The sequence below is a fragment of the Polypterus senegalus genome, unplaced genomic scaffold (assembly GCF_016835505.1).
Source record: "Polypterus senegalus isolate Bchr_013 unplaced genomic scaffold, ASM1683550v1 scaffold_628, whole genome shotgun sequence".
In the NCBI taxonomy this organism is placed as follows: Eukaryota; Metazoa; Chordata; class Cladistia; order Polypteriformes; family Polypteridae; genus Polypterus; species Polypterus senegalus.
The window spans coordinates 1-7,128 of NW_024381258.1; the positions used below are offsets into that span (position 1 = coordinate 1).

General features: G+C 42.0%; 2 pseudogenes; one reads left to right on the plus strand and one right to left on the minus strand.

Annotated features, from left to right (window-relative positions):
- Positions 1-361: 361 nt before the first annotated feature.
- Positions 362-1,070, minus strand: LOC120520538 (annotated as a pseudogene).
- A 4,074-nt stretch (positions 1,071-5,144) lies between these two features.
- On the plus strand, positions 5,145-6,147 carry LOC120520537 (annotated as a pseudogene).
- The last annotated feature ends 981 nt before the right edge of the window (positions 6,148-7,128 follow it).

A 7,128-nucleotide genomic window follows, 5' to 3' on the forward strand; every position in this document is an offset into this window, starting at 1 on the left:
GTCAAAGATCTGAGTGATATTGCAGGCCTCTGCACTCACTTCTCCTTCACCCCTTCAGGGATCAATTCTCGCCCTCCTGTGGAGTTTACTGCATGTCCTCTCTGTGTCTTTTGGGTTTTTCTCAGATAAGCAGTATAAGTTAACTGGTGTTGTTCCACTGGTTTTTAAGGCAAACAAGGGTGCATTTTAGGTTAAAGTTACTATCAATTCAAAGGTATTTTAGGTTGAAGTTCTCATCAGCAAGCTTGTTGCCATAAATAATTAGCCCTTGTGGTTTGTGAAGATAACCTCCCTGGCACATGAAACTTTCTTCATTAGTTTCCTTCTCTTTTCACCTTTTCTGGAGAAAGGCATTTTGGGGGCAAAAGCCCTCAAAATCTACTCACTCCTGTCAAAATTTGAATTAACGGACCAGGGGAGTCTGTTTGAGTGATATAAGCTCAGAGGGCATTAGGGACATGTCTTTGGATTGCTTGCTGGTCTTTGTGTTGAAGTCACAGAGCCGTAAAACCCTCTCCCACTCTAAGCCTGGAGTGTCTTCATCACACTCCTTCAGGAGAGCTTCCTCTGACGCCACATAGCCTATCACATCAGCATTGAACTGCTCGTAGAAAGCCTTATCAGCAATCCGGTTATTGACTTTGTTCTTCTCCATTTGTTCATTTTGGCGCAAGTGCCATTCTTCCAGCTCCTTCTTGGCCTTTTCAATCCACTCTAGCTCTGCTGCTTTTGTTGCATGGTCAGGTTCTTCCAGCCTAGTTTTCTGTTCCTCCCTCCATTTTCACATCCTCTCTTTTCACTTTTTGCGCGTGCTATTGCAGCATAGCTGTCATTGGAGCCATTTGTCTCCGGAGAAAGATCTCCATTGATGGCTGCCGGAGAACTGTCAAGCTATCGTAGAAGGGCTGCGACAACGGTTGCTGCCCAGCACCTTCAAGCACTCCAAAGCCTTCGTTATTTTCAATGCCTGCGATCTCACTCTCCTGCTGAGCAAGAAAGGCAGCCGCGACATCCTCTTCAACTGGTGCACCATTATCTGAGGAAGAAAAAAAGCCAAAATTTTCGGCCATGATAGAGAAGTACACGCAGCTCCGATAACATGCACCACAAGTGGGCAAGTGGCCCACTGTCACAGCACCCTTACTTCCCCACCCCCAAGTCCAAAAAGCAGTTGACCACTTAGCATCTCAGGAGGAGCCACAGCTGCCCATCTCTGCGTGATTGTGCAAAATGAACATGCGCTGAAAGGTTCAAGAGCACTTTGTGCACTGGTACTTTTTGATGTCCGAGTGAGTCTACAAGTGAGCCCACAAGGTTAGACTGGTCAGCAAATGCCCGGCTACAGTGTTGGCCGGAAAAGGGCCTCTCTCCAGTTTGTATTTGGATGTGACGAGAGAAGGCCTTCCCACAAGTTGGATAGATACAGGTACCGTATGTGCATTTGTGTCCTATTGAGGATGAAGTGAATCTTTTAAGTCAGTGTTGTGAAATTCAATCACAGAAGGTTTACGCATCGGCCTTCTTTGGAGTTTATGGTGATTATGGTGTTTCTTGCAGGTTTCATTTTTAGTGTTTCCAGTGTCTTCCTGGACTGGCATACACTTTGACATTAAAACACAGCATTGCATTGAAGTGTCTTCTTTGGCTCTCATGGTCATTATGGTGTTTCAGGCAGGTTTCCTCCTCATCGTTGTTTTCGTACTCCATTTCACTGCTTACAGTCTCTGCCTGGACTGGCATAGACTCGGACTTCAAAACACAGCCTTGCATCGAAGAGGCTTTCTTTGGCGTTTATGGTGATTATGGTTTTTCTTGGGGTTTTTTTCTTCATTGATTTCCTTCTCTTGTCGCTGCTTCTGGAGAAAGGCATTTTGGGGGCAAAAGCTCTCAAAATCTACAGTGTTGGCCGGAAAAGGGCCTCTCTCCAGTGTGTATATGAATGTGACGCGAGAAGGCCATCCTACAAGTTGGATAGATACAGGGCAGGTCGTGGGACCATATGTGCATTTTCAAGGCTGCCAGGCAACCATACTCATATATGCATCTTCAAGGATGCCAGGTAGCCATACTCATCAGGATGAAGGCTCGGTCCACCAGCCTAGAGAAGGCACCACAGCAGTGCGACACCTTTTGTTGAGATAAACCTGAAGGGCTACTGTGAAATTTATGGTATTTAAGGCACTTAAAGAGGTCTGCTTCAGCAGGACTAGGCGGATCAGAGGTCTGACACTAATCTTGCTCACTGCTAGATAAGGAACTCTTCCAAATACTGACTTTCTTCAAGCATTGTAGAGAGCTTGGAGTACCCCTATGTCCCACACAAAAACTGGTGAGCAGCCAGCTTTGTATTTCTTCCCAGATGTGCTACAAGTGCCATGTTATGTTCTTCCACCAAGTGATCAACCGCCAAGAGTAGTCTCTCTCTGTGTGTCTTGTTTTGGGAAAGGTTCATTAGTGAATCTCATTCAAGTCAGTGTAGCGAAATTCCAGCACAGGATTACGCATCAGTCACTCCTGTCAATGATGCAAAATCGTAGCCTATAAAACAGCTTGAGCAACTCTTTAATCTTTAATCTATTATTTGTATATATTTTTTAAGGTTATTCATTTATATGCAACAGTTTAAAGACGTGAACATCTTTAGCAAACATCTTGATCTCACCTGTAACACAACACCCATAGAAGTATCACATTAAAGACTCTGACACATCCTCCCATGTAAGTAACAAACACTTTGAAAATAGCTCTTGACTCTATCTTGTGGAACTCTGAGGTAATACAGGTGATTCAAACTTGAAGCTGCTCCTCTAACTGGATATGATACTGTTAAGTCAGGTGATTTAAACTGTAAAAGGTAAAGTTATTGTTTATACTTTATATTCTATTTCTATATTTTTAAGGTTACTCATTTATATGCAACACCTTAAAGACATGAACATCTTTAGCAACATCTCATAATTATTAAATAAAAAAAAATTGAGTCAATTGAGAAGCAGGGGCACATGTGCTTGTGCTGTACTGAACATAATCTGTACCACCAGCTATCCTTCCTTTACTCATGCCTCTCTGCGCTGGGTAGACACACGTTGACCCATTCAGTGTAGCGCGCGTGCAGCCCCGGACATCTAAGGGCATCACAGACCTGTTATTGCTCAATCTCACGTGGCTGAAAGCCACTTGTCCCTCTAAGAAGTTGGACGCCAACCTCTCGGGGGTCGTGTAACTATTTAGCAGGAGGGAGTCTCGTTTGTTATCAGAATGAACCAGACAAATCGCTCCACCAACTACAACAGAATCGAGAAAAAGCTATCAATCTGTCAATCCTCTCTGTGTCCAGGCCGGGTGAGCTTTACCGTGTTGAGTCAAATTAAGCCGCAGGCTCCACTCCTGGTGGTGCCCTTCCATCAATTCCTTTAAGTTTCAGCTTTGCAACCATACTTCCCCGGACCCCAAATTTCGATATACAATTTGTGCATATTTTAATATGGACACTGAAGGAGACCATCTTTTCATTCTACTCCCAAAGCAGATTGAATGGCCAGGCATCTATCTACATGTGTCCTATTCACTTCTGGCAACATGTCTGCCATCTATCACTGAGCACCAAGCTCTATACCAAGCAACCTGACTGCACTCAAACCTTAGGTATCTGTTGTCTGACAGAGTAGCCATAAGTTACCACATATGAGAAGGATGTTGTAGATGTAGTGATTCTTATTTCGCTTGCAGTACCCAGTCTAAGGACAGGCAACCACCAAACAAACAGTATACATGAGTGTTTAAATACATTACACGTAAACTCTAAAAAATTACCAGATCTGAGGGGAAAGCATATTAAATTTTTGTTAAATCATTTTGCTATTTCATCCTTTACTGCTCTTTCGCTTTTCATATACGGATTAGAACACAGCTTTTTGCATATTATTCCAACCCTAAAGGTTCTCCTGCAAAACCTCAGTGATCAATGCACGCAGGAGATCATGCTGAATATTTTGTGCATATTTGTTTTTTTATTATTATTATTTTGCTATTTCCATCCATTACTGCTCATTGTCTGTATATAGAAAACAGAACACAGCTTTTTGCATATCTTTTAGCTTTTTACAGCGCACCTGGAATCTGACTACATTGCTTTATGTGCAACAGCAGCAGTGTGGGAGGAATGCACAAAAAATGATAACAAAGAACACGCACAGAACCATAAAGAGCAGGAAAACAGTGAAAAAGAAACCTGCCAGAAACACCATAAACACATGACGAGTGCACTGTGGATCTTCTTGCCTATTACTCATTTCAAAAGATGAGAACAGCAGATTAGACAATAAATCAGACGTGACGATGTGCTGGCAGGGGTAGGGCTTCTTCCACAACATCAGAAAAAGAAACAGAGGAAGAAGATGGAAGTAAAAGAAAATGAATTTGGAGAGCAGGTGAGTGAAGAATTAACCTGCAAGAAATACCACAATCACCATGAACACCAAAGAAGGCCTCTTCGATGCAAGGTCGTGTTTTGAGGTTAGAGTCTATGCCAGTCCAGGAAGAGACTGGAAACAGTGAAGAAGAACAGGAAAATAGTGAAGAAACCTTCCAGAAACACCATAAACATATGATAAACAAAATAATAATACAGAACACACTTATTTGTCTTTAACACCAAAGATGGTAGAGATCAGTGTCTGTGCCAATTTAGGCAGAGTCAAGAAAAAAACTGCCAGAATCACGACGAGTGCACTGTGGATCTTCTTGCCTCTTTCTCATTTCTGAAGATTAGAAGAACAGCAGATCAGACAACAAAGCAGATGTGAGGACGTGATGGCAGAATTAGAGTTTCTCTGACTCTGTGGCATGTCATTTATGTCCACCGAGTGCAGATGACCTGGACCAGGAAGAGACTGAAAACAGTGAAAAAAAGGCAGGAAAAAATGAAAAGAGAAATCTGCCACAAACCAAAAGACACGCTAAGTGAAAATCTGGCGAGTTTGAGAATTCTTCTCCATGGAAGTGATGTCTGCATAGGATCATTTCTGGACTGCTGTACAGAGCGTTGATTCTGATTGATAAGCTAATCAAGTCTTTATAGAGAGAAATTTGAAAAACCCACGTGCCGTTAGTCTGCTTGAGCCACGACCTTCCTTAATTTTGATATGCAGTTTGTGACTTTAAAGAAATACAGAGAAGTGGGAGATTTTTATAAAATTTGGCGTGAGCACTGCAAGGACGAAGAAACCCTTAGTGAATATGCCTTGGCAATGAAAAACCTAGCAGACCACCACTAGTCAAAGAAATGCGAAGGAGAAGGGCGCATTGAATGGTGCCCGAGTGTTTGTCGAGTATTTTGTGATTAAAGGAATAAAGAAAATACTGGATAAGGATGAAAAAAGTGCTCATCATGCTATTACTGTAACCACAAAACTGACTCCACAGTGACTCACACTAGTGATTCAACAAGGTCAGTTCATCTGTCAGGAAAACTCCAGGTTGTTGGATGTTGGCAGCTGCTTTAACCCATTTTTAAAGTGTGATGAATTCATAACTGTAGGTATGGACATTGTGCCTGCAGTAGAGAATGTCTATAAATGTGATTTCCTGAATCTGCAGCTACAACGACCACTCCAGCTTGCACAAGATGCCATTGAAGCCTTTCTCAGACAGCTAAAGAATCCAATTGATTCCCTTCCTGGAGAGCTGTTTAATGTGGTAGTATTTTCCCTTCTACTTTCTTATTTCCCTTCCCCCTGCTGTAAAAAACAACATGAATTGCTTGCATTAAATGGACTACTACTCATAATTAATCCTGATTCATCCCAACAAAACCGTCATGCAATAATGATGAAAGCTGAGAGATTGCAGTGGAGTCACTGGGTTTTAAAAGGTACAATTATACTAAACTTTCCCCTATAAATCACATGGCCTTTTCGAAAAGTGTCTTTGAAAACAACCAGTGATCTTGTGAGCAGGAATTATCCAGAAATGCTGTATGTACTGCAGGATTTTAGCAGTGCAGAAGATGAGGAATACTCTGATATTGCAGCCCCACTAAGGCCTGATCTTGAAGATGATCAGATAGCTTTCAGTTTCATAGAGCTCCCTGAAAATCCTTATGACTCTGATTCCGGCGAAAGTCAAACTGGAAAATTTCATCAGTGAATCTCATTCAAGTATTTACAGAGCTTTTCATAGATAACTCAAAAACTAAAGCTTTTACAGTAATTATTGAATGATCAATGGATTCGGAAATTTCTCCATTTAATTTTGATTCTCTCTTGCCAGGTATTACGTTAGACCCGCAACTTACCCGCCCCTTGTGGTCTTTAAATTTGAGACCTCTGGCAAATTCTCTCATAGCGCTGTCTTGCTGTCCACGAGAGACCAAACATATTTTAAAAAGGAAAAAATGGCTTCTTGTAGCGCTATTGTGTCAAGGTGAGTTCTCTTTAAGGATTTCAATCTCCTACTTCACTTTGTTGTAACCTTGCCATTTTTGCTTTGAATTTGTGGGTTTGTTTCTATTTCTCATCTTATCATTTCAGAAAACCAATTAGGATTCCACATGTTTGTCCTTACTGTGAGATGCCCCAGGCCACCCTTTCTGTCCACTTTAGAGGGGATTGCCTAAAGAACAGTTCTAATGAAGAAATTCATGAAGTTGTCAATGGTACAAAAAAGACCACACAATTCCTTCTTTGGCACAGAAGGATTGTTGAATTCAAAGATCTGCAGGCCATGATTTCAAATGAAGGCGAGCTCTGTGGAATGATTGAATTTCTGAAGAAATCGGGACTTAACATCCATAATGTCCCACCGGCTTTCTGTTCCTCAAAGCCGATGGAGGTCGCATCTCCTCCAGCCTCTGCTGAAGTGGCACAGCCTTCAACATCTGGGGCGGCTGCCCCTGCATCGAAGTAACTCAATAGTCAGACAACTTTATTCCTCATTGGCTGGTACCGTTATAGAGGAGTACTGAAATCTTGCACTTCTAGCTAACCATATGAATGTAAAGGCTGCCTGTCGTATGCAGGTGTTTATTTTCAAAGGAGGTGGGTATTGCTGGGGATCAGACACATTTATAAATAGTGTCACTTTAAGGAGCTGTTTACTAACTTGTACCCTACAGGTTTCTACGATTAA